Source organism: Aythya ferina, assembly GCF_964211825.1.
Source record: "Aythya ferina genome assembly, chromosome: 8".
NCBI classification, from domain to species: Eukaryota; Metazoa; Chordata; class Aves; order Anseriformes; family Anatidae; genus Aythya; species Aythya ferina.
Window position 1 is genome coordinate 20,093,693 of NC_140304.1, and position 26,709 is coordinate 20,120,401.

Consider the following 26,709-nt stretch of genomic DNA (forward strand, 5'->3'; position numbering starts at 1 on the left):
CACCAATTCAGAGAGCACGATGAATCTAACTAATCTTACGTTTGCAAATTGGGTATAAACACACAGAATTGCCATCTACAGCTTTTTATTGATGGCACAACACCAAGACAAGATGGAGGCAAAGGAGAGACAGCCTTGTCAAGTCCCACACAGTGGATGTGATTCATGCACTCGGCTGCCTGATTGGGGCAGAGGCTTCCCCTGTGCTCCGTGCCTACATGCACTATGACAGCTATGCCTGGCACGTAGCGTCACGCGGAAGGCAGAAGCCAAGGACTCAAAGTCAAAACCCCCTCACCCTGTGTCACAGGCATCCCTCCAGGATATACCTTGGCCCATACTACATGGTCAGCAACAAAACAAAAAAAAACTGCCAAGTGGAAATTTAGGTATTAGGTTGGGAAGGTAGCAGTGAAAGCTCCAGAAAGAGCTTTTAAAGTATGTGGAATAGAGATAGTCCATTTACTTGATATCTACTTGGCAGCTGGCACAAGGAAGCTCCCTGTGGCACTACAGCAAAATCGTTTTACATTGTTGGACATGATAGCAGTGTGAGGCCCTAGCAATAGCTGCTGAAGAGTAGGGAGGAAAAATGAAGGGTAATGAGTCTGAATTAAGATGAATAGGGTAGTGAACAATTAGCTAGTTTGTCAGAGAAGCAAACAATCATTAAAGGAAACCTTTCACAATGTAAAACCATTTGTATAAGGGATGCAGCAAAGGGGACATAAATTCTGCAAGGCTGCAATTGAGCTTGATCTTATTCCTAACAAGGCTGATTTTCAAAAACCCAGTGAAATAATCAGTTATTTCCCACCTTCAGTGGGAACATAGCACTATGTCTTTCATTAAACTTCTTTCTCACTATTTGGTTTGCTGGAAAAAAAAATGGTCTTCTGAATCATTAGAGTACTTTGATGGGACAATTTGTTTCTTCTGTTTGAAATATTTCCTATTGCAATAAACTACTGAACGCAAATGCTAAAATACAGATTTTCAGAGAGCTAGAGAGATATTTTTAGGTTTTCAAATATTAAGACAAAACGGCATCATTTTGTATCTAAGTCTGAATTTTAATGAGCAGCTCTATTGATGATCACTGAACATCTATATTTATAGAAAGATGGAATATTGTGCCATTATCTACATATGTTTCATTTCTCCATACATACAGAAATCAGAGTTTAATTTCTGTAGCAATGAAAATATGGCAATTTACACCAGAACTATTAGTCAGAATGTAAAATTAGATCTAAGCCAATATGTTGCCTCCATTTTTAAAAGTGGGATCCTGCTTAATTTTTCACATGTATACTTTCATTTCTGCCTCACCCGAGGAAGAAAAGCACGGTCTTGTGCTTGTTCTGTAAGGTCATTGTATAAAATGCTCTTAGACCTTTAGTGCTATTTATTGTGGTGCAGCAGAACTTGTGACCTACATCTTAAACAGCATTAAAATGCACAGCAGCAGATTAGGAAAGCTCAGTAAAAATGTGGTAGAAATTTTGTTAATCTGAGTTTTATTTCTAAAGGTTATGTTGGTGTCTGATATGAATTAGCAAAAATATTGCAAGAAAAGAAAAAAAAAAGACTAACAACAACGATTTTTTATTTATACTCTATAGCAAAAATAAACTTTTTTTTTTTTTTTTTTTAATTGTGAGTTTGAAAAGTGTCCAAGTTTTCCTAAGTAAATACAATAGCTGCTCTCTTGAGATGGAATCTCTGTAGTTTGGTTGATTCTGTATTCTTCATTGTGAACCTGGGGTACATATTCAGAAGAAAGCTTTACATAGTAATGTGGGAATTATGAGAATAGAAAAGTCAGTGCAATTTCTTAATCCGTTTTATTAATACTGCACTCATTTTGGCACAAAAAATAAAAATAAAATGAGGAAAACGTAGCAATTAATCAGTATACCTTCAGATCTTGACAATATGAATGGACACAAATAAGCATATAAGAATATAGTATAATGAACAATTAAAAGTGTTGGAAGCTGTCTTTATAGACATGTTCCTATAAACATAAGTACTTTGGGATTCTTTGGGAATATGAAATATAATTACAAACTACAGTTCATTTGCATTGCTTCATAAGTAATATAACAACTGTATAGGCAGAATAAATGTATAATAAACTCTAGGTATATTTTATAACATAACCAATAGAGTGGAATGTAAAATCAAGAAAAATGAAGTATCTTTTTCTCCATAGTATTTAAGTTTTGATGACAGAAATAAACCTTGCAAAAAACTGACTCCCCCCTTCTACAAACATAAACCGAGACTACAAAGTTCATATTTTTGCTATTTATCTAAATTGAAGTTTAAAATGTTTTTGTTTTCTTTTAAACTTCAGTGACTGTGGGAACAAATTCATACACTGAGCAGGGTATTCTTTTAGGTGCATACTTTCTACTATTGTTATTAATAATAATAATAATAAAAAGTATAGCAGATCAAACCAGAAGGAGCCTTGAATATATTTGCTGGGAATCGCCTCAGGCTAAACACCAGGGACATGAAACAAACTGTTCTTATCACCTTTTTCCAAACACAGTGATTTAAATTTACAATGAAAGTGCCAGCACCAGCTGCACTTTAAGAAAGCACCACATGTCTTGATGAGCTCCAAGAAAATGGAAAAAAGCCCAGTTCAAGTTGGAGGTGTCATCTTCCTCCAGCCAGCTGGGTGACACAAAGCTGAAAGCGATGAAGTGCTAATTGGAGGTTGATGAACAGAATCTCAGAGTGGAAACTTGTCGAAATAGCCTCTACTGAATCATAGCCTTATAAGTCTGCCGTTATCTCCCCATACAGAGTATTGTCAGAGCCAGAGAAAGGCGGTGTGAATCCAAGTATCTATATGGTTAGGTTACATGTTTTGTCTCATGTCATATCTCATGTCTGCTTTATCTTGGGGTTATTTAAAAATTACCTTATTTTATATCTTGACATCTTTTACATAGTTAGTCTCTCTTAGAATATCTGGGCCTTATTGCAGAAGGAGCAGTCTTTTTTTTTTTTTTTTTTTTTTTTTTTCCGGAAAAAATAATTCCCATAAGAAAAAAAGAGAATTAACAAATAGCTATTGCTTAATGAGAGGTAATGCACTGAAATGAAAAGAAAAAAAAATCATGCTTAGAATAGGTCTGAGTTCAGAATTGTTCTTCAGCAAAAGGAAAGGTGGGGGGGAGGCTTGAGCTGGCAGGAGAGTTTGGTGCTTTTTTTTTTTTTTTTTAAATAATGTTGATGTTGAAGTGGCGGCTTTTTTTTTTTTTTTTTTTTTTTTTTGGCAAGTATCTTGTTCTAATTGGGCTGAAAGCAGAAATGTTTAGCAGTGCTGCCAGGCAAGTACAGGCACGGCGGTTTCACTTCTCGAAGCAGCAGGAGCTGCTGCTCACACAGCAACAGCAGGTGCTCCAAAATGGGCTGGCAGGACACTGGCCGGTAACTGCAGCATTTTCACAAATGTGTCTTTCTTGCTATTCCCTCCACTCCACATCCCCTGCCCCCCTCCCGCCTTATCTATTTATCCAAAGTCTTGCTATCCTTACTGTGCAAATGTTGGTGTCACTGCATCCCTCTGGGTCCTGAATCAGCAAAGCCCTTAACGCACATTGCTGCCTTCAGTGAATGCTGAATATTAAGAGCAAATTCAAAGGTTCTGTTTATTCTGGGTGACAAAATCCAGTTAATAAGAATGGAAATCTGAAGGAAGGAGGAGAGAGTTGAAACCAGTCTCACACTGATGCAGATGCACCACGCTGCAGCACTCCTGCTCTGTGTGTTGTGTGCTATGCTACAGCCAGATACATTTGGGTTCAGCAGCTTGGCATCCCAATGCCTGATCTGGCACTTTTACAAGCTTTTTCAAATTACACTGCATTGCCATCCAGGAACTAACTGATTTTATGACAATACCTATTTCTTATTAATGAAATATCAGGCATTTTGTACACTGTATGTAGTAAAAGGGTAATCTTATGAACATCATGTGTGTTTGTGTGATAAAATATCACCAGAAGTAAATTCCATCAATAGCTGAGTAATTCTGGAACACCTTTCAGCACATATGCCAGAAAAAAAATTAAAAAAAAATAAAAAATCAAAACTGCATAAACCTGAAGCATTCACAAAAGCCTTTCCTGTTGTTCTTTAAAATGGATTCTTGGTAGCCTTTACAAATTTATGTGCAGTTTATGCGAACTAACTTTTTGATTATAATAGGACCTTATTAAGATTAAAAGCAAACAAACAAACAAACAAACAAACAAACAAAAAAAAAAACTGCTGTTACAGACCTCTGTTGATATCAACAGAAAAAATGAAGAGGACTTCAGAAGTTAGTCATATGCCAAAAGTACAGCCCCTGCTCTAAAGAGCAAACAATTTCTGTATAAGAATCCAGAACCAGGATTGTTTTTTTGTAAACAGTATTGGCTGAACAAGATCTTACTTTAAATATTTAACACCTTTTAAGATACAAACTGCACTTTCACATTTGTGATTTCAGTCAGTGTTTTGTTCTGTTAGCCTATTGTTTCAGAAACCTAGTTCAGATTGTTTTTTTTTCTTTTCAAAAAAAAAAAAAAAAAAAAAAAAGGAAAGAAAGAACCCATGCTCTTTTGAAAATGTCAACTCCCATTAAACCAGCTCTCCAAAATAATGATGTTCATCTGATTTCTCCCTCTTTGATTAGGCTTGTATAATTCTGTATTATCTTGGTAGCTTTGATGCCAAACAAGATTAAATTGTCATGTACAGTATATTAAATTTATAATCTGAATTTTTAAAAAATTGCTTATAAGGCACTCAGAATCAGTATCTAGGGACACAGCTACTACATTTACATAATTTACACCACTGACACGACATTATTTCCTAATTATTTATGGCCAATTATCAATTGCTGGTCAATGCTTGGAATCAGTCACTATAATTATTTCCCTGCGGTCTCTTGTTTAGATGCAACGGAGACAGTTTTATCAAGCCTTGCCACAACACCAATATATGCATTTCCTCTGCAAAATGATACTATATTTTGCTGTCTTGCATGTGTGGTTTTTTTTTTCCTTTTTTTTTTTTTTTTTTTTCCTTCAGTATGAGGAACATATTTCAGCTATAAACTCTAAAAGGTGTAAAGCAGCATTTTGTTACTTCTGACATATACTTAAAACTCACATAAAAAAAACTCAGACAGGACAGACAGGACACCCCAGGAAAAAAAGACAACTGATGGCGCAGGAGAATCCTGCTCAACAATAATGTGATCTTACTGCCTATCCTCTTTTCCAGTTTTGCTTTGTACACATTTTCACCTTTTTTTATTTTATAAAAACAAACAAAATAATAGCTAATTTCTGCCCTAATATCTAGATTTCACTTCTACTCAAATCAGTCCTAACGCATGCAAACAAAACTCTGCATTTGAATTCCTAATGATTCCTCCTATTGTCTCATTGCTGCTACAACCTGTCAATCACTGCTGAAAAGTGCTAATCACACCCAGAAATCCCAGTCTCACAGACAAAAGTACCAGTTAAAAAAAAAAAAAATAATACCAATTGGTCATGGATGGAAGGCAAATCTCACTAGGGATCTAACTGCACAATGGAGTTTATTAAGTCCATTTTGCTATAGTCTAGCTCTGCTAGCAGCATCTAACACTTTCAGACTTTAACTTCAAAGTCAGCTAAAATCCACCAAAGTAACTTATATCCATTAGCTAGGCTTTAACTGAACTGTTGTGAAATCTCTTAGCTACAAGGGCCTTTAGCAGAAGTAGCAGCTTTCATTTTCAGTTTAAGGAAAACAGATCTAATCAGATGCTAGGTATTTCTTTCTTAATCAGTTTGCCTTTTATAGGCTCTTAATTCTTCACAAAGATGTTTCATTAATTAACGGTACACTTTGACCAGTAGTACACATGAAAGAACATCTTGCAGTTAACACTCTGTACCTTGCCAGTTCTCCTCTACTGAACGTTGAACGTTACAACATTCAACTTTACTAGAAAGAAGTAGATGAGTACATATCATGCATCATAAAGCACTGTTGCCTCAGGTCACAAAAACTGTATTTTATATTACAAAGGTGAAGGTGGCTAATTCAGTAGTCTTGACATCTAAACTGCTGTATCCTAAAAAAAAAAAAAAAAAAACAAAAAAAAAAAAAAACACAAAACTTTTCTTTTAAAAGCCTTAGTGCAGATTGCACTGTTTGCATTTAAAACTATAAACACAGACTGTGTTTTCCTGTTACATCAACTAAATAACTAAATACTTAAGTATATTTGATCTTAATAAACTATAATTAAGCAATATACAATAATTACCTTTTAGAAATCCCTATAGTGATTATTACCTCTGGAGTTGACTAGAGGATGCTGAAAATGTGCAATAATTGATTTCTATTGGTTATACGAGTTTTTCTTTCTAAATGGGTGAAACATCTCCTTAGATAAGGGAGTTCCATCTGGCTTTAGTTAGACACTACTGCAATCAGGAACTTCTACTAAGCTGCTGTTTTAGCTATGGTTACTGATTACTGCAGTAGAAGGACCACCCCTGAAAAAAAAAAAACACTATAATATTTACATTAAGAAACTGTTTGTAAAGAGGCATAATTTGTACACAGCTTTGTGCAGTGTATGCCTATTGGTGGGGTTAGGTTTCAGCAGGGTTACAGCCTCCAAATGTGAACACTTCTTGCTTCAACAGGAGCCTGTAGCTCCCAGATTTGGAATGCTCCTGCAGTGCCCTTAGTGCCCACAGTGATGGAAAAGTACTTGTTTGATTTAGTTATTTACTCAGTCTGTGTCCAACAACTGAAATCTTTTTTTTTTTTTTAACAGTTTTTATAGTTTAGAGTTTTTTTTTTTTTTTTTCCTTTGTTACAGTTTAAATAAATAGCTAACTTCAGCACAGGGAATGCAAAGCATTATATAGCTCCAAAACACAGGTTCATCAATTTCCTTCTTTGCATGACCCACAGTGCTCATTCGTTTGGACTTAAGATTTTAATACAAATAATGACACAACTCAAGCACAACTGTGTAAGTGGTAAACAGTGAATCAGGAGGGGAAGCAAGCTTGCACTTCAGATTTGCTCACTTTGTGATACAAGCCACTCTAGGCACATTAATTCAGAGGTACATTAATCCACAGTGCCACCTAGCCACCTGTGTATATTTAGTTTAACTGTGACAAAAAGAAAAGCCTAAACTGTAAAACTGTTAACTCTCTCCCCTCCCCCTCCCCCCATTTTCTGGATGTAGATGGAGTAGAATAATAATAAAAAAATATAGCCCAACGTGTTTATAGCAACTGTTACTGACCTAAAGGAAACCTGCAAATCTTTGCTAGGGCTCTGTGTTACACTGTTATTACTCCAAACAACATAAACTGGGACATTAGCTACACTGAATGAAAATGAAGCATTCTATAAACACCTGCTTTGTGTAACACGAAGCTTGTTTTCCTGAAACATGGAACCTCTTTTCCTCCTTGCCCCTCTTTTTCCTTCTTTTCAGCTCTAGCCTCAGAACTAAATTAGATTTTACATTATGTTTATGTTGCAACAATGTTTTAAAGCTTCAGCAAGCATCTTACTTACTTTAAGCCTTACTATTGTAAAAATAATCAAGTCAGGCCAGCAGATATTAAAAGACATCCTCCAAATATACAGCTCAGAGATATTCTCAACCAATAATATTCCCAGAGCAGTTTTAAGGCATTCCAAGTACACTTCACTTCTCTGACAGAGTGCTCAGAGCATCATGTAGTTCCCAGATCAAGGTGTGAGAGAAAGGAGCTGCTTTTAAAACTTCTTTCTCCTTTGCCAGAAACTGCATGGTATTCCCTGACTGTCTCTTACAATTTGCTTGGGGAAGTAACAAATGTAAGAGAGCTGAAATGTCCCCAGCAGCCACCCAAAGCAAAGCCTGAGGTCAGTGCCCAGACTTTTTTGTCCCTGGTGCTCTTCCAGGCAGGACAGAGTTTTGCTGGATATTAACCCTCACAAGCTTCAGTGGGCTCAGAGGCTGAACGCAGCAAGCTGGGCCAAGGACAGAGAGATGGAGGGACCCTTCCTTCTCCTTCAGCACATGGCAGTGGTTTATTGCGTTAGCACACGTGAAACATACAATTATGACATCAAGGCAAAAGCTTTATTTCAAAATAATTCCAGTTAACAATAGCGTCTTTAAAATCCTGCTAACAACTAACATGGAACATTTCCAAAAATAAAAATAAAAAATCTGCATTTCGTCTCCTTTCTTATTTCCTGAAGCAAGGTATCGTTTTCACAAGCATCCTTTTCCTGTAAAGATACTTGATCCTGATAACATAAAGCTGAACTAATAGACTAGAATATACTGAATATATTGACAAGAAGGAGAGAAAAAAAAATGGTGAAAGTGATAGGGCATGCAGTGAGAGAATTAAAAAAAAAAAAAAAAAAAAAAAAAAGATTTGAAGAATTTGAAGATTAAATTTTAGAGATATCCCTTCAACCCTAACAACTTCACAATAAATTCCACTATCTACTGATCAATACAGAACATGCACCATTTCAAAGGATGCTGCCTGTTCTTGGTGAAAACAAGAAAGTTAAAATTCAGTGTTTCCTTTGGATCCCAGTCTCCCCCTTCCCTAGAGTGCCTGTCCTTTCTGCATAACTTCAGTCCTGGTTATTTCATAGCAAAGCAAATGCAGTGGGCTGATGACTGACACCTGATCCAAGACAATGGGGTAACGACCAAGTGTTTGGTAGCCTTGTGCTTTGACAAGCTTTTTCTCCTGGTGACTGTTAGCCATTGTTTGATAACTACAGACTTCCCTTCCCACAGACCTTTCTGAACTCTGCTGTCTTTGAACAACACACGGAATACGGAATACGAATGAAACTATTTACCAGCCAGTAATTACAAGCCACCCCTCATGTAAAGGTAAACGGTAATGAGGAATGTGCAAAGAATAGCTGGTACTGTCGAAAGAGCTGGGGAGAAGGGGGGGGGGGGGGAAGCTTGTAAAACGTAAAGCCATACAAAATGCCTTATAGACTTATCCCCCAGTAACTGTATCAATTAACCATGCTAAAAGCTCTAACTCAGATGGGCACTGCACACAGCATGTCTGCCAGTGTTTTATTATCAAGTCCATTATGATGAGTTCTTGTCCTAGACAAAAGGAGAACAGAAAAAGAATTCAGGCTGACAAATTAGACTTGAAATCAGTTTCATTTACATAACGACTGGAAGTTCATTAATAACAGAGTTTTAATTATTCATGCTCTTGTTTCACTAGATACAGCAGTTTTCCCCCTGCTGTGCTGGATGTCTGGATTAGCTAAAATGAACCATAGCAAACTGATAGACGGCCCAGATTTCTTAAGTTCTTTTCTGCTTTTAAACTAGCAAGGAGAGTGCTCGGGGTGGAGGAGTTGGAGAAGGCAGGGGGAGGGAAAGAAACCCTTTCCTTCAGCTCATGTTATAACATGCTAATGAAGGAGGAGATCTGCTTTGGGTGCAAAGTTTTATTTGATGAGAACTCATCCTCCAAAGCCAAGCCATAAGAAAAAGTTTAAGACACAGATTCCAAATTCTGTATCTATTTTCCAACTTCTATTTCCTTATTTAGATCACTTTAGATCAGAAGCATTAATGCTGGATATTTGGGCTGAGACACCCTGCATGAGCAGTGAGCCCTTCCAGTGAATAACCACATTTCAGTCATTTACAAAAGGTTGCTTGTCATCTGTGCTAAAATCATAGTGATGTCGTAAATTCAGTTTTCTCCCATTTCTTCCATTGCCTTTTGTTTTGTACATGCATTCTTTGGGAACATTTTTGTTTGTTTGTTTGTTTTAAATGATGAAGTGGAAGAAAGAAGAAGGTCAGAAGCTAATATATTCTCTACAGAAAAAGTGATATTACTGTGATCTTTGAAAAAAAATCATCTAAATGCAACAATGAATGGACAGCTTTATATTAAGGATAAGTTTTTCCCATCACAGCATCTAACCGGTAAGTCCCATTGACTTCTACATATCCTGCAGTGAAAGAATAGGACCCATGGATTTTACATGACTATTTGCTATTCAGTGAAACTTGAGGGTCCTACTCCCCCGCCGCAGGATGCATGTAATACCCATTGAAATCAATGGGAATTACTCTTATGTCCTGCAGCACAACCAAGCCTCACAGCTACTTGCTGTGAACTATGAACATTGACAGGTGGACAAAATGAGGGATATATCTAAAGAATGATACTTACTAAAAAAATAAGTTCTACTTCAAATTTATTCCCTTTTCTCATAGCATGTAACTAATGCAGAAAAACACAGGGCTTTTCTCCTAAAACCTGAAGCATTCTGAAATCAAAACAATGAATGGAATAAAAAACATTTTGGGTAGAAATGAAAGCAAAGCAGTCATCTCTTCAGCTTTTACTTTCCAGTGTTTACTTTTTTTTTTTTTTTTTTTTTTTTTCCTGGAACCAGTTGGATAATTTTCTCTCCATCCTTGAAAAATTAATAATATAGCTAGACAAAAAAATTGCAAAGTCATAACTGGACAGAAAAGCAGAGATAGACATCTGGATCATGTTTGCTCTGGTGCTTCTTTTCAGAGCCCTTTCTATTACATCGCTGCAGGGGACAAAGAGGAGATGTTTCCCTGTGTTTATATTTGAAATCAGGTACAAGTATTCCGCTGTTTAAATTCTGTCAATATGTTGCATCTTTCTGTTTGATGATTGGTAGATGGTGCGAGTTTCTGGTATATCATGTTGACATTAAATACCATTGAATGTATGTACTTTTTTATTTTTAAGTCAAAGCCAATTCTCAATAAAGAAAAAGGAAAATACAAGGCTGGTAGTCCATAGTTTTAGACCACATTCCACCTTTACCATTGTCCCTCATTGCATAACCTATCTCAATCCTGTGCCAAGCCATAAATCCCACCAGCAGTGCTGATGGCTAAGGAATAAGTTCATAATTATTCATTTGAATTGTTCTGCAGGGTTGGACAAAACTTTTGGGAGTCACTGTTCACCACTGTGAACAAGCAGTGTACAGACTGACTGTTTAGTTTTCTGACCTTCTCCCTGGAAATAAGGCACTAGCATTTCCTTGACTTCTTGGTTTACTCCATTAATACATTCCTCAGTCAAGTAATAGTAATGAACGTAGTACAAAACTGAAATGAAAAGAATTGTTAGATTCCTGTTTGAGAAGATGTGGTTGATGTGGACAATTTCCTATCAGCCAGAGAGTGACAACAGCAACATAAAGGCATCAGGAATGTATGGATGCATTAGCCATGTAATGTGTTTTCCACTGGGCTTTGTGAGAATAATGTGAGTTTCTTACAGCCAGCTCCAAGTTTAAGTTGTTCATAAAGAAACTAGTGCTAAACTGACAGATTTGAGAGGGTCTGGTGCAAAAAGAGGTCTGCTTACCACAGAGTGCGCGTATGGACAAAGATATACCCAGAAATTTTTCTGAAAGTGACCATGATTATTCCAACCCACTCTATGAATACATTTTATTCCTATTCCCAGTGAAGTCCCAGACTTATGATGTCTCTTACATTCCTATGAGAGATCCCATGTTTCTCACTGTTCTTCTAATCTTTTAGGAAGCATACCAGGCAGTTCCCATTGCACAGATGGCATGCAGCGCCTGACTGAACTAGCAGACCTGGTGTTGTCTCAATGCCTTTTACTGGCAAGAAGTGACTGAGTAGCCTTAATTAATACTCTTAGTACTAGCTGGACAATCTGCCTTGCTATGTTTAATCCACAGACCATGTGGCTGTTGGGAGACACTTTTTTTTTTTTTTTTTTATAAAAAGCTTTTTAATAATTTAGAAGGGCAGTTTTTTTGAGAAATTATCTTTCATAGTTTAAATGTGTTGCTGTCTCTGCACGTTCTTCGTCTATCACTGGATTTTCTACGCAACCCATCCCTTGTATCTCAGTGTGCATCTCAGTATCTCTGTCACAAATGCAGTCATGAAAAAATATGGATACACATAACACCTCCTTGTCATCGACAGATCATGTTGCTGAAAGACCGTAACAAGAGACAGAAGCTTTAAACAACAAATTAGAGCAAATTAAACAGACTGAAGGATTTCCAGATTGCTGTTCTGGCCCACCTTTACAAGATTCTAAATTCATACCTAGCCAAGACCTGACTGTCGTTAAGTGTACATGCATAGACCTTAATTTTAACATAGGAAATTAAAGATGAAAATTACCTGTCTTTGATCCCTCTTTTTTGAAAAGGGTGAAACCTACAACACACACTTTTGAACTTGTCAGATAATTGTTTTATTTAAATGAAGTCAGAAACTAAATCACATTTGGCCCATTGCACAGTACGTAAAGCAGTAAACCTGTATTTCCACACAGCTGGGAGAATTATGTACTCCCTCTTGTTAGGAAGATACTTGTGTAGAGGGGAAGAGAAAAAATAAAGTTGTTTTTAAAATCTAATCTTTGTTATCTCAGTTTTCCACATTTACGATCCTCACAGTCTTACCTGCTCTCAACAGGTAATTTCCAGTTATTCGCTAGTTTCCCTTCAGCCTCAATAAGGAAATCTTCAAGTAAGGTTAGTGCAGAAGATTAAGACTGCATTAAGATTAAGTCTGAAATGTTCTGCTACCAATTAGCCCTCTAGTATTTCTGTAAGCCTTGAATTTTTGATGCGATCAATGACACCAAGTGGAGCCATCTTCTGTGGAGTGGTTATTAAAGATATAAAAATCAATACAAAGATGATACTTGGAAATCTATATCACAAGATAATGAATCACCATGAGAGCCAGCTAAGAAGGAATGTCAGCAAACCAAACAGAAGGTTTGTGCATAACAAATTATTTGATGCCAGTAGAGTTTAAACTAAATTTTGCATGAGACCGAAGTCTTCAGGCAACACTTACGATACATTTGCATGGCAAGGTTTTAATGAGATGAAGACACAAGACCAACCATGCAAAAGGCTTTTTGTGCATTAAAGAGACAGAAGGAGTGAGAGATGATTGAGACATATGGGATTAAGACAGTAATGCTACAATTTGACTTTAATGACAAAACAGCACCAAAAACTTTCTCCGTCAGTAATCCTCATTCAATTTCTTTTAAATGAAACATTATTTGTCTGCACCTTAAGTGCTGATTGTTATTGGAGCTGTGTATTGGAGCTTCAAAGGATACTCCAAATTTAATTTGAACTAAGGATTGATTTAGTTGGTTTCAAAGCCAGCTTTTCCTTTCCAAAATTGAAGTAGTGCATGACTTTGCAAGTTCATTTGGGTTTACTGCTTGACACAATTGTATGAGACTTTACAGCATTTATGGTACGTTTTGCCCTGCATGATCTCTTGTTCACTCACATGTACAGATGCACATGCAGACAGAACTATTAAAACAACTACCACCACCCATCCACCCCCCACCTCTTTTCCCTGGGAAATACATTTCTCACTAAAAGCTACTGATTCAAAACACTCACACAGTTCAAATCCATATTATATGAAAAACACTATCACTTTGAACTTCTAATATATCAATTAGAAGGCTCTTAGAGCATTTTACTATCATTAATTATGCTGTAAGTTTTGTGAAAGATGAGAACAGCATGTTCTCATTTTACTGCAGGGTGTAAAGAATCAAACTAACATTAATACAGGACAAGGACTTAGGCAACTGAATTGTCTTCAGCTGCAGGACATTTACCTGCTATTTGCTTATCTTGTTTACTTCAACTGTGAGATACTTGGGATGGAGATAGATTACAATGAATGAGTCTCAATCAGGTCCTCTCCACGCTAATGGCATTCAAATGAATGATACTAATAAAAATTAGATAACGGCATCCCATAGGAAGTCTCAAAGATGCAGAATGACAACAGATACTATAATGCATTTTAATCTGCCATAGATACAGAGCCAATCCTACTCTAACAATCATACAGCTTTACTCCTTCCAAAAAAATGTTGTAACAGTATGTGCAAACTACACATACTACCTTTTTAGACTATTCCTACACAAGAGCAATTGGCTCTTATTTATCAGGATTAGGGCACCTTGAACATCATGTCTTGTGATACAACAATAATAAATGCTTGTTTCCTTGTTTTTCTAGATACACACTGCTTCCACATTTGCAGCTGGTAAGTAGCAACACTCATAGATAATCATGCTCACAATCACAGCTTATTGTGCTTTTAACAGGACACTAAATGCAAACCCAGTATTCTTTGTTAATCAGTAATTTTCTGTTGGTTGACAGCCACTAGAAATTTCATTTTTTTTTAGTGTGCATTTTTTCACTTATGTCAAACTCGGAAGACTAAACGGCAACAGTACCTCAGATCCTCAGCATCGTACACACATACCTACAAAGACTGCATCATCTGAGGATTGACCTTTTGTCCTGTAAGCAAGATAAACACCAAAACATTACAGTAGCTCTACAGCTACCTGCTAGAGGTTGCCTGGCAAGTTTGTGAATCAACCATCTTCTAGTTGTACAGCAGAGCTACTTCAAAAATAAATAGAGAAGGAAGACCTGTGGCATACTTTGTGCAGTTTTCACTAGTCATTGCAGTTTTGACTTGTTTCCCTCCCTCTTTGCATCTTGAGTCTTTGAAGGTAAATGAACCATTCGGTGTCATAAAACAAGGAGAACTAGAACAGCCTTCAGTAAAAACAAAAACTAACGGAAAAAGCAGATCTTTTGCAGGCAACATTTCACGTGGCTCAAAATGTCTTTGCCGCAGTTTAAATTCTGCAGCCTTGCGATTGTTCTGACACCTCTTTATTGTTCCTTTTAAGTGCAAATGCCTAGGTAGCATCACTATAAATGAAACAGTAGTGTTCACAGATTGCATTCAACGGCTGTTAGAGCTTTCTCTCCTTCATCTGCACAATTTGCATCTATTATAGGCTCAGGAATATAGTTTTGCCGCTTTTCGGTGGCCTCAGAAGGGCAGAAGATCCCCCCGCCTCCAAAGAACTGCAGTGAGGCTGATCTTTAAAGCCCTTCCCAGAGGCAGACGCGCTATGCTGCTTACTCAAGGGTGGAAGGAGGGGAAGAGGCTGGTACCATGAACCCTTTGAAGGATACCACTATGATGTGCAACGCAAGTTCTCTGAGCGATCTCATCCTGTGTTAACCACCACAAACTTTAGGGTGTTTAATTTGAATTGCTAGTGAAGATGCAAGGCCCAAGTCTGAGACTGCAGCACAAGCACTCCTGCCCTCCTAAGTGTGGCTCAGAGGGGTCCTGCACAGCGATTTGTGCAGTGCTCTGCCTCAGGGGTGCAAGAAAGAGGTGGGCGAATGCATTCCTTACCTGTGAAATTCACATTATTTCTTTCAAAGCACCTCAGGGAAAAAGAGCACATTGAGAACAGACTGTATCATCTTGCTTAATTCCCTATTATCAGTTATGCATTGAGAATATTTCAGCAAGGGGTTCCATCAAAAAATTTAACCACTGCGGCCTGGGCTAAACCTCTGGCTGGTAGCAGGGAAGTGTATTCACACAGAACAGGATAACATGAAGGTGTTGCCCTGTGTTTGCTCTCTGATTGCTCAAGCTGAGAGGAGACAACTGCTCTTAATAAATCAAATGTAGGAAGTGCAGAAGAAGCCCATGACTTTTTTTTTTCTCCCCTGAGAAAATATTCAATATTATACAGTGGCTTGACTGCTCTCCTTGGACAGAAGAAAAAAGTTTAGTAGATGAGATGCAGAACTGTTATCTCTTTTTGGAAACGTTTGCAACAATTGACAGGTATAGCCCAGAATGGCACATTCCAAGAGATAAAATATTAAGACTTATGGTGTTTATGTTTACTCCTTAGAGTAGACCTGAGTTAGGAAGGGAGATCTTTAGGTATGGTAACAATTCTATACAAACTAGAGGTGACTGCATATCAAATGTGTTTTTATTATTGTAGTGGTTTTACTCAGGTGGGCGGCCGAGCTCCACCACAACCACTCTCACTCCCCCTCTCCTCAAAGAGGAAGGGGGAGAAAACACAACACAGAGAACTAGAGGTTTGAGATGAGAAAGGTTTAATTAAAGGGAAAGGGAATGGGGAGAAAAAGAAATCACAGAAACAGTAAGTCTGCATGGAAGCACAGAGAGAAGGGAAAAAATTATTCTCTACTTCCCATCAACGAGCGATGTTCGGCCATGTCCTGGGAAGCAGAGCCTCAAAACATGTAGTGGTTGTTCAGGAGGAACAGCCCCCTCCCCCACAAGAGCCCCCCTTTTATTGCTGAGTGTGACATCAGGTGTTATGGAATATCCCTTTGGTTGGTTTAGGTCGGCTGCCCTAGCAATGTCCCCTCCCCATCACTTGCCCACCCCCAGCCTGCTGGCTCTTGGGGGCTTGGAAGGAGTCCTGATGCTGTGCCAGCACTGTGCAGCAATAGACAACGCTGGAGTGATATCAGTGCTGTTCCAGCTACGAGTGCAGAGCACAGCACTGTGTGGGCTGCTGCAGGGAAAAGGCGACTCCAGCTCAGACAGACCCAACACAATTATGTCGTGCAATTATCTCCACACAAGACAAACATTTCAATACAGAATCAGGCTACAGCATCTGATGCCATTGCTGTTCACGTGGTACACAGAACCACTGTCCTTTCCCTCAAGTGACTCTATTAGTACAATATTCACGTTAAGGTGAAAGCAAGAAGACGACGGATACATTAATTTTCTTTGTTGTGTCTCTCAGAAATCAGAATATGAGCCAAAATCAGGAGAAGGGAATTCATTGTACTTGCTTTATCTCAGTGACAATGCAATGGGATTATATTATATTATCTTGTTTTACTAGCATGACATAATTGTATACAGCCTCTCCACGGAGCGTGCAAAGTACTGAGTCTGGGAATTTGTTTTAAAAAATCTACTGTTTGGAAGGTCTTTTTCTTCTACTCCGATCAATATAATGAAATCTAAAGAATCACTGAGACACAACATATTTCATATTCTCATTCTTTTTCTAAATAGAGAACATAGTTCACTTACAGAAGTGAACTATTACAAATGCAGTTGGAGCCCATATTATCTGCCCTGTGGATATCAGTCATCTGCTTAAAATCGTTGTCATAATTCTTCCTATTAAAAGAATTAGGTAGAATCTCTGCAATGGCCATAAGAATTTATAAACCAATTCTCCACTTGTGCACCTAGCTCATGCAATACAAAGTAAATCTCTCCTTAAACACATAATAGACACATCTTCCTGAAGACAGATACTTGTTTCAAACAATGCTTTGTTCCAGAGTTAAATAAATAAATAAATAAATAAAGATCAGCATTTATCACTTAACCTACAACAAAACCTTGGAAAGGACTAACCTCAGTTATTATTCACTTTTCTACTTTAAATTGACACTTATCTCTGTCACAGAGAGTGCCTTATATAGCTTGCAGCAAGACTTGAAATAGTCCCACTAGAGGTATGCCATCAAATATGTTGCTGTTATTCTCCTAAAAATTTGTGCCAGAGACACAGAAGTACAAATCACAATACCTCAACATCCTATGCAGTGGCTATGCAGAATACCAAATTTCAACCCTGAAAATTTTATAAATTAATTTTCAGCTATTACATTTACATACTTAGCACAAACTTAATATATATGTCCTTTGAAACTCCAAATAAACCTAAATATATGTTTTCTTCTGTTAATATAAGAGAACCCCAAAATCTGTAAAATGAAATTACAGCATGATGTCATAAAGGAAAGTGAGTACTACTGTAGCTTAAATAAAGGTATTAAACTTCTTCAGAAAGTCTGCAAGATCTACATTTACAGCTAAAATCACTCACTGCCCAGTTGCCCCTGGCTCAATGACTCAGAGATTGTTCATCATCACTAGAAAAGAAGAGTTGGGAACAGACATCATAGAATGCATAAAATGAGCACAATATACATTTAGGCATATGGATGAATTTCACATTTGCATTCCTCTGTATTTCCTACTAAACTGGTCTTTGAAACAAGATAATTAAATTAGACCACTGGTAGAAATCCAGGAGAGATTATTTCAATCAGACTGAAAAATCCCAATAGCTGCATTGATATTCGGTTGTGCCCATCCAACCAGAGAGGTGAATACAGAATAAACAGATGCAAGTGGGAAGATAACCACTTGACAAAACCTGGACTCAACAGCACAGTAGCCAGCTAAGTACAATCATCCAAGTAGGATGAGAAATGCAGAAAATTGTTCATTAGGAACCCCTGCAAGGCTTTTCAGCCTCACACAGCACTCTGTTCAGCCCCTTGACACCAAACACCAAATGCTACTGGCCTCTCTCTCAAACACAGCATATTTTTTAATTGCTACCCTTGCTGCATAAGCAACACCAGGAGTCACCCCTCTCACTTGCCTCATGCTTTCCACCACCTGGTGCTGGCAAAGATCCCTTTGGCTGGCAAGGCAGAGGGACTTCATTTTTATTTGTGACTCTTTTGTAAAGTGCACAATGTGAGTCCTTGTCTCCATACATATAATTAAGTGCTTAAGTGGCAGCATGTCATGCTGGAACGCTGGGATCTCAGCCTGGGTCCCGAGCTAGCTTACATGCTCAGAGGGTTGACAGGAGGCATTGCACTGAACACTAGTGGTGAAAATTGCCAGAAACAGAGGTAATTCAAGTTGATCTAGTGGATGAACACACATATGAAATTTAAAGGTGCCTACTTTCATCCCATCTTGATGGGAAATGCTTTAAGGAAAGGACAAAGGAAAAAGTGACAAGAAGTCAAAATTGATTCCTCCTCAGTAGGACCTCTAGTCCCTTATGGGTCTCTTACACAGGCTTAGGTCTCCTTGTTCCTAGCTTCAGATGAGTAATGTCCCTGGAGTGCTGTCACCTGCAGGAAGAACAAAACCAAAGCCAAGTGAGTGCAAAGTATTAGTAGATTAAAAATACAAGCATTACAGGTACTAAAAACCAAACAAACAAACTAACAAACCCCACAAAACACAAAACATGATAAATTCAGTCACATTGCTGTCCAAAAATCAATCAGCTTCATCTAGCAAAAGGAAGGATGTGGGGGATTTTAATTCCTTGGTTAGCAAAGTGAATCCAGGAGATACCACCACTTCCTTTCATGCTTTATTTCTTGAAGTGGCATGTGCTCCTTTAAAAGGAGCAGGCTCTCAGCTTCTAGTGGGACTCTATTGTTTTATATCTGTGGTTGAAACAAACCTCCTGAAGTATGTTTCAGTTTCTCTTAAATTTCAAAGTAGTGGCCAACAGTCAGCTGCATATGGGTTCAAACTGATTGTAGGCAGTGCAGATTTAATTCTCTCATCAGTTGCTGTGAAACAAAAGCAATGAAACCTCTCTCATCATCATCATCTGTGAAATTCTGGTAGAGCTTTACTTTCAGTTATTCTCATTCAAATCTGGAGATGTTTTCTCAAAATCAATACAGAGAACATTAGATTCTCAGCTAATGCAGGTAAGCAAATTGTCCCTGGAGTTACTGAAGTTCCTTCAGGATTTGGCTTTGGGGCTAAACCTGTTGTCCCACAGGCTTAACTGACAGCCCAGAACCCCAATTCCCACACAACCATTACATCCACCTCTCTCTCTCTCCCACTTCCTCTTCTACTCATGCCTGGTATTTGATAACAGCCCCAGACTTGCTCTTTGCCAAATGAAGCAGACGAGTGTTTCATTACTCATTTTTATTATTTGCAAATGTGTTTATCTTATCTGTGGTTCTGTCTTAAATAATAATAACAATTAATAAATAATAAGGTGCTTTGCATGTCTCTGGGAGCCAAGAAATTCTTTCAATTTTTTCCTACATTTCTGATCTGATCAAAAATATGTTATTAGAAGAAATTATTAAGATAAGGACATGGGGAGGGGAGCACAAAAGTGGTGTTATTAATAACTGGGTACTTAAGGAATTCTCCAGCCTAAATTGGCTACAAGAATTTGATGTTAAACCAAGACAAATGATCTTTAATATTATCAAAGGAGAGAAAGAGAATAACAGCGTTGCAGCAAAAAGACAAACATAAAAATAAAACTTTATTTTGGAATTGATATCCAGAGTAGTAAATCAGAAACTAATTCAAGCTTACAGCTAAGACAGGAGCTCTGGTTTTGTATCAGTTTTAATCACTGTGTGGTCTGAAGTAAGAAACTTCTTAAATATGTGTATATAATGGATAAAACTGAGATATTCATGCTGTCTTCTTTATAAGTTTTGACATCCCTGATGTCAAAATTATTATTATTATGTATTATTATTGCATGCCTGTGTCTGGGGCATGTTTTTTGAAAGCAAAAGTTGCTAGTTTTAAGCAAAGAAGTGGCATATGTTCAGTTTAAAATTCAAATGTATTTATAACTGAACACTAATGGCAATATCATTTATTAACTTAACCATTCCGCATTAGGCCCTACAATGCAATACATTTTTTAATACATTTATTGGTATCATATAGAGAAGGGTGAGTTAATATGTAGCTGAGATTCATCCGGAGTTGCAGTGTATCATAAGGCGGTGAATGCTGCCCTCTGGCTCAGGTTGGCAATGGTCACTTGTTTAGAAATGGTCTTTTTTTCAAAGGGCAGGGGAGGACAGGAAAATTTGGGGTACAACAGCTTTCTTTAACACTCTGTTCCATAACAGTTAATTAAACTCTATGTGCTTAAAACAATATTGTATTAGAAAGCAACTTCCTCAAGGATTCAAGGTTGCAGCTATTTTAAAATTATGTTTTTCAAGTATCTACAACAGAACAAGAGCTATTTTCTTTTGTGTGTCTTTATCTTGAACAGGCTGTATAAAAGAGTCATGTCAGCATTAAACTTAAAGGCCTATAGAGGACAGTTCCTTTTTCATGGATTTTTTTTTTTTATTTAATGATTCAAGAAAATATAACTTATTTTAGTGTGTGATTTAGGCAAGATTTAATAACAAAGGAAAGGCACAGTAATTTTATCCATTCGTACAGTAGAGGATAATTTAGTCCATTTTCCCTGAAAGATAGCATGATTGTGATGTATGTACCTACAGCTTAAATATAACACCTTTACGATTTGCTAAAGATTATGCTTACATCATTCTGCTGTAGAAACACAGTGGACCCTTTAAAAATCTATGAACAGGTATTTAAGAAATTGAACAAAATGATTTGTTGTGCTCTTTCTTCTAGAAACTGGGGACCATTTTTTCCCCTTAAAAGCTGCACCCTATCCCATACTGCCTGCACCCTTTGCATTAGTTGGAAATGACAAGAAATCTCCCTAATTTTGAAAAGCTACGAAATTGAATGACCACTTCTAATACAGAAACCAAATGTTAGGCATTGCTTCGTTGCTATCCTCCCCCTTGCAGGTTGGCCCCATAAGAATCCTACAGCCTACTTGCCTTGCTGATGGCTTGCCTTACATGTTGATTCCCAGTAAAGAACTTGGTGTCTTTTTGGCTGCAAGAATGGTCCCACCTCCTCCCATCTAAAATTATACATTTCTGGGGAAGGTGAGGGATGGAGGAAGTACACAATAGATGAGATGGTTACAGGCCACACGTTCAATGCAGATACACAAGTTGGTTATTTCCAACCCTTCTTCCCCAACCCTCCTTCAGTCTTTTATAACCTCACCTTATATTTAAACCAATATGGTACTACCATTCTAATACAATAGCATTTCATACCAATCTTGCACTCGTGTAAATTACTATGTAGGGTTTAGGATAATAGGGAATCCAGCCCCATGAGTAAGTCCTATAGCTCATTTTTTTAGAATAGAAGTTGGAAGAAATACTGGGTGCCTGTTTCTCAAGATGATAAAATGCAGAGTTCTGAACACATTGCAGTATTTCTCCAGGGAATATCATTTTGGGTAGGAGAGCAGTAGTCTTTTTTCCATGGCTGAAGAGAAAATTTCATTTGTCTTAAGGGAGAAAGTTCAGAGCAGCTTTGAGTAAAACCATCTCATAATCAAATTACAAAGAAAAAATGATAGGGCTTTTTGTTCACTGGTCATATACACCGACATAATAATTTAATAGACTCAATAACTAATCAATAGATCCTCTTGACAGTCATCACGCAGCACTTGCAGGGCAAGCAGGCGATCAGGCCTAGTCAGCATGGGTTTATGAAAGGCAGGTCCTGCTTGACGAACCTGATCTCCTTCTATGACAAAGTGACGTGCTGGGTGGATGAGGGAAAGGCTGTGGATGTGGTCTACCTTGACTTCAGCAAGGCTTTTGACACTGTTTCCCACAGCATTCTCCTCAAGAAACTGGCTGCTCTTGGCTTCGACTGGCGCATGCTTCGTTGGGTTAGAAATTGGCTGGATAGCAGGGCCCAAAGAGTCGTGGTGAATGGAGCCAAGTCCAGTTGGAGGCCAGTCACTAGTGGCGTCCCCCAGGGCTCGGTGCTGGGGCAGGTCCTCTTTAATATCTTCATCAATGATCTGGACGAGGGCATCGAGTGCACCCTCAGTAAGTTCGCAGATGACACCAAGCTATGCGCGTGTGTCGATCTGCTCGAGGGTAGGAAAGCTCTGCAGGAGGATCTGGATAGGCTGCACCGATGGGCTGAGGTCAACTGCATGAAGTTTGTTGACACAAGGCCAAGTGCCGGGTCCTGCACCTGGGGCGCAATAACCCCAAGCAGAGGTACAGGCTGGGAGATGAGTGGTTGGAGAGCTGCCAGGCAGAGAAGGACCTGGGAGTGATGGTGGATAGTCGGCTGAATATGAGCCAGCAGTGTGCTCAGGTGGCCAAGAAGGCCAACGGCATCCTGGCTTGTATCAGAAACAGTGTGACCAGCAGGGCTAGGGAGGTGATTGTCCCCCTGTACTCGGCTCTGGTGAGGCCGCACCTCGAGTACTGTGTTCAGTTTTGGGCCCCTCGCTACAAGAAGGACATCAAGGTGCTTGAGCAGGTCCAGAGAAGGGCGACGAAGCTGGTGAGGGGCCTGGAGAACAAGGCCTACGAGGAGCGGCTGAGGGAGCTGGGCTTGTTCAGCCTGGAGAAAAGGAGGCTCAGGGGTGACCTTATTGCTCTCTACAGATACCTTAAAGGAGGCTGTAGCAAAGTGGGGGTTGGCCTGTTCTCCCACGTGCCTGGTGACAGGACGAGGGGGAATGGGCTAAAGTTGCGCCAGGGGAGTTTTAGGTTAGATGTTAGGAAGAACTTCTGTACCGAAAGGGTTGTTAGACACTGGAACAGGCTGCCCAGGGAAGTGGTGGAGTCACCATCCCTGGAAGTCTTTAAAAGACGTTTAGACATAGAGCTTAGGGATATGGTTTAGTGGGGATTGTTAGCATTAGGTAGAGGTTGGACTCGATGATCTTGAGGTCTCTTCCAACCTAGAAATTCCGTGATTCTGTGATTCTGTGATTAAAAACAAACACACTTAGTATGTTGAAACAAAAAAGACCCAAAGTAAATGTTCAAAGCAATGATTTTTGGAAGCTATGAATGTATGAATGCAATATTTGGATTCAAAAGACCCAGTGGAATCAGGTAAGGAGAGCAAAACGCCCTGAGAAAGCTCATAATGTGCTCTCAGCTTCACTTAAGAGTGAAATTTACACTCCCAGAATGAGGCCTAAGAATGCTTTCCAGAAAAAATCAAGGCAACTTGTAAATCTTCTAGCTTAAATTTTTCTTTCCAATAAAGGCAAATGTTTCACGCTTATTCCATGTCACTTTAAATAAGGGGATATGAAGAAGCTTTTAGCATGCAAGATACCTTCTTTCCCTACTTTTTTTCCCAGCAAAGTATATATGGAATCAAGCGAAACTCACAGCAAGTGAATCCATGAGTCTTCCAGTAACAGAAGCATCTATTTGGGATGATTAGTTTCCATGTCTTTAGCAACTAACATGGCTTCTGAGAAGGAAAGCACTGATTTTGAGAAGCCATGCAATTAGAACTGATGGGAAGACAGAAAAAATCCTATTTGCAGCAATGTTGTGGTTTTAAAACATCTTGTCCTGCTCTGAGCTCATAAGAAGCCTTTCAAAGATTTTAAAAAACAAAATAGTGTGAAAATAGCTGTACTCAGTATAGCCTATTGGGTATGCTTTATTCTGACAGAGTTTTCATGCTGTCTTTGGCAGAATTTAAAACTAAACCTAGGCCAGTAAAGTCCCTGTACTGGGTTAGAAGTGTTTGAGGTGTGATGAGACTGCATGTTTTGGCCCACTCTGCTTGTGACATGGGAGCCCCAAGACCAAGTTTTTCCTCAGTGAGGCAGACAAAACTCAACTGGGTTGTGTTGACATGGTGGGACCACTGGGATTCTTGAGGTGCTGCTACCTTGGAAAGGTCAGTGTGTGCACATGGCATAACTGTGCCAGAGTGCTTAAAGGCGTTCTAGGGAAATACAAGGAGACTACACAGAAAGGTGTCTCCCCTGTCTTCATTTTAGGGATAGCAGATCTTTCTCAATCCCCTTAAAGTATGCAGTATTTTCCTCCATTTCTCTCCCCTTCATAAACATTTTCCTCCTGAGAAGCACAGAGGTCCTCTCCTCCCCACCTTCTTGTTTCTCCTCTTCAACACCATTGATTCACTTGTAGGAAGAAAGACATAAAGGGGAAAAAGGAGAGAGAGAAAGACTAGGGACTTGGACAGATAGCTTAGGACAACACAAAGATAATAGAATCAAATCCCAGTCTGGAGCCAAATGGTGAAGGTGCTGCTGGGCCTATTGTACTTATGTCTGAAGTCAGCTCTACACAATTTTCTTTGGGGATGATACAGACAAAATTCAGTCTTTGGGGAACATTCACTTTTGTTTAAAGATATCCCTGTACTTCCACCCTTATGGGCAGAGTTGTTAAGCACTGCAATGGAAAAGAAAGAAGATACAAAAGACCCTCTACAAACTATATATTTCTCACCCTGTTTCTAGTCCTACTATTTCCCTGGACTTCTTCCTTTGTGGAGGTCCTAGCTGAGAGGTGGAAGCAATGGGATTATTATATTGATATACCAATTTCCAGAAGCAGCCATATAAAGATAGTGAAGGAAATCTTTTTACATCTTCCCCAGCTTTATACTCCAGGTGGAGATTTTCTGATCTCCTAAGTCCACCTAATGCAATTTATAAACAGTATATTGCTAGCAAATCCTTACTTATAGTAGATTTACTTTCTAAAGACAAAGAAATAACTAACTCTCAAGGAAGAGTGATGAAAAGTGCTGCTGTCATGAAGATTTGGTACCCATTTGCACTTCATATTACATATTTTCACCATCAACTTGACAATTTCACAGCCATGAATGCACAGAATTCACATAGCTGTAATTTTCCAAAGGAACAGAATGGCAAAGACCTTACCTTCTTCCAACCAATTAACCAGAGAAAAACATTCCAATATACTTTTCTATTTACTTGAATAATAAGTTACAGTATACAGTCTAAACCTCTAGCATCCCTGATGAAAGTTGGAGGACTTGTCCCAGTTGAAATAGAAGGTACAAAGTGAAAAAGATATGACAAATAAAAAAAGCCCTCTTGATTCTCGATGATTTTAGAAACTGCAGTTATCTCTCAGTCACCAGTGAATCTTTTCATGAAGACACTAGCAGTTCCTTTTGCTCTGTGACTATACCTACAGGATTTAGTTTCTTGTGGTTGCCTGTTCTGCTCTGATGTAGATTAAATGTGATCAGTTGTAAGCTATCCAGCAAGCGTAAGATATTTTACTGAGAGAATGCAGAACTTCAAACGTTTTTCAGTAAGGATTATCGTGAGCTCTATATTTGAAATTGTTTCAACCCAACTTTAATTATTAACTATTCTAATGTTTGTTCTGTACCCTAATTTTTCTGAGCAATTTGAAGTTCGAACATATTTCCAAAATAAAGAAATCAAAACAGTAAACTAGCCTATAAAAATAAAGAATACTGTCTCCACTGAGCATCAGTAAAAGGTTCAATTACTATGAACTTTTATATGCAAGTCTGCTTCCAGACTCATGAAATCCCAAAACCTGAGCTCTGAAACAGTGGATTATCTTGAATGTAATATGAACTTTACCTGTCAGAGAGATATGTCACACATTTTATAGCTAAAGACAAATCTTTAATTTTCAAACCAATGAGAAGAGCAGACACATGATGAATTACTCATTACAGCATCAAGGCAAACTTAAGTCATTTGCTTAGACTTTCAACAGTGGTAGGAAGACATGTTGAAAGTGCTGGAAGTTGGAAGCTAATGATAGATATTACAGTCTTTTTAGGAGTTTTTATTTTTAAAACATGTATACACAGAGTAAAAGGGTTAAGGATATATTTTGAAATGGGAGTAATAAGTGAGTAGATGACATTTACTCCATCTAAATTAGAAGATATTAAAATGAGTTTATCTGAAGTGAAGAAAAAATATGCTAATCATGTAAATCTGAAGTTATTTATTGATAATACCTGGGCAAAAGATGGTGGTAAAAGACAGCCTGCTAACAAAGCCTTAACAACTGGGCTTGAAAGAAAACACCAAGGTCTGTAGGACAAAGAAGAAAAAAATGGAGAGAGATTCCCATGTTTGCTATGACATTGTATTTGCAGTGGCCCAGGAACACTTGGCTGAAAAACAAGAACAAGTTCATTTCAACAAGATGCTAAAGGTTGACTGACAGCTAACTCGGCTGAG

General features: G+C 38.3%; 1 long non-coding RNA gene across 2 annotated transcripts in view; it reads right to left on the reverse strand.

The window, feature by feature from the left end:
* LOC311440687 overlaps nucleotides 1-26,709 on the reverse strand; it is a 231,394-nt gene that overhangs the window by 133,362 nt on the left and 71,323 nt on the right. For both annotated transcript variants that reach the window (XR_014695542.1, XR_014695543.1), the window contains exon 2: nucleotides 18,869-18,928. This is a non-coding gene — a long non-coding RNA (uncharacterized lncRNA). The remainder of the gene's footprint in view (nucleotides 1-18,868; nucleotides 18,929-26,709) is intronic.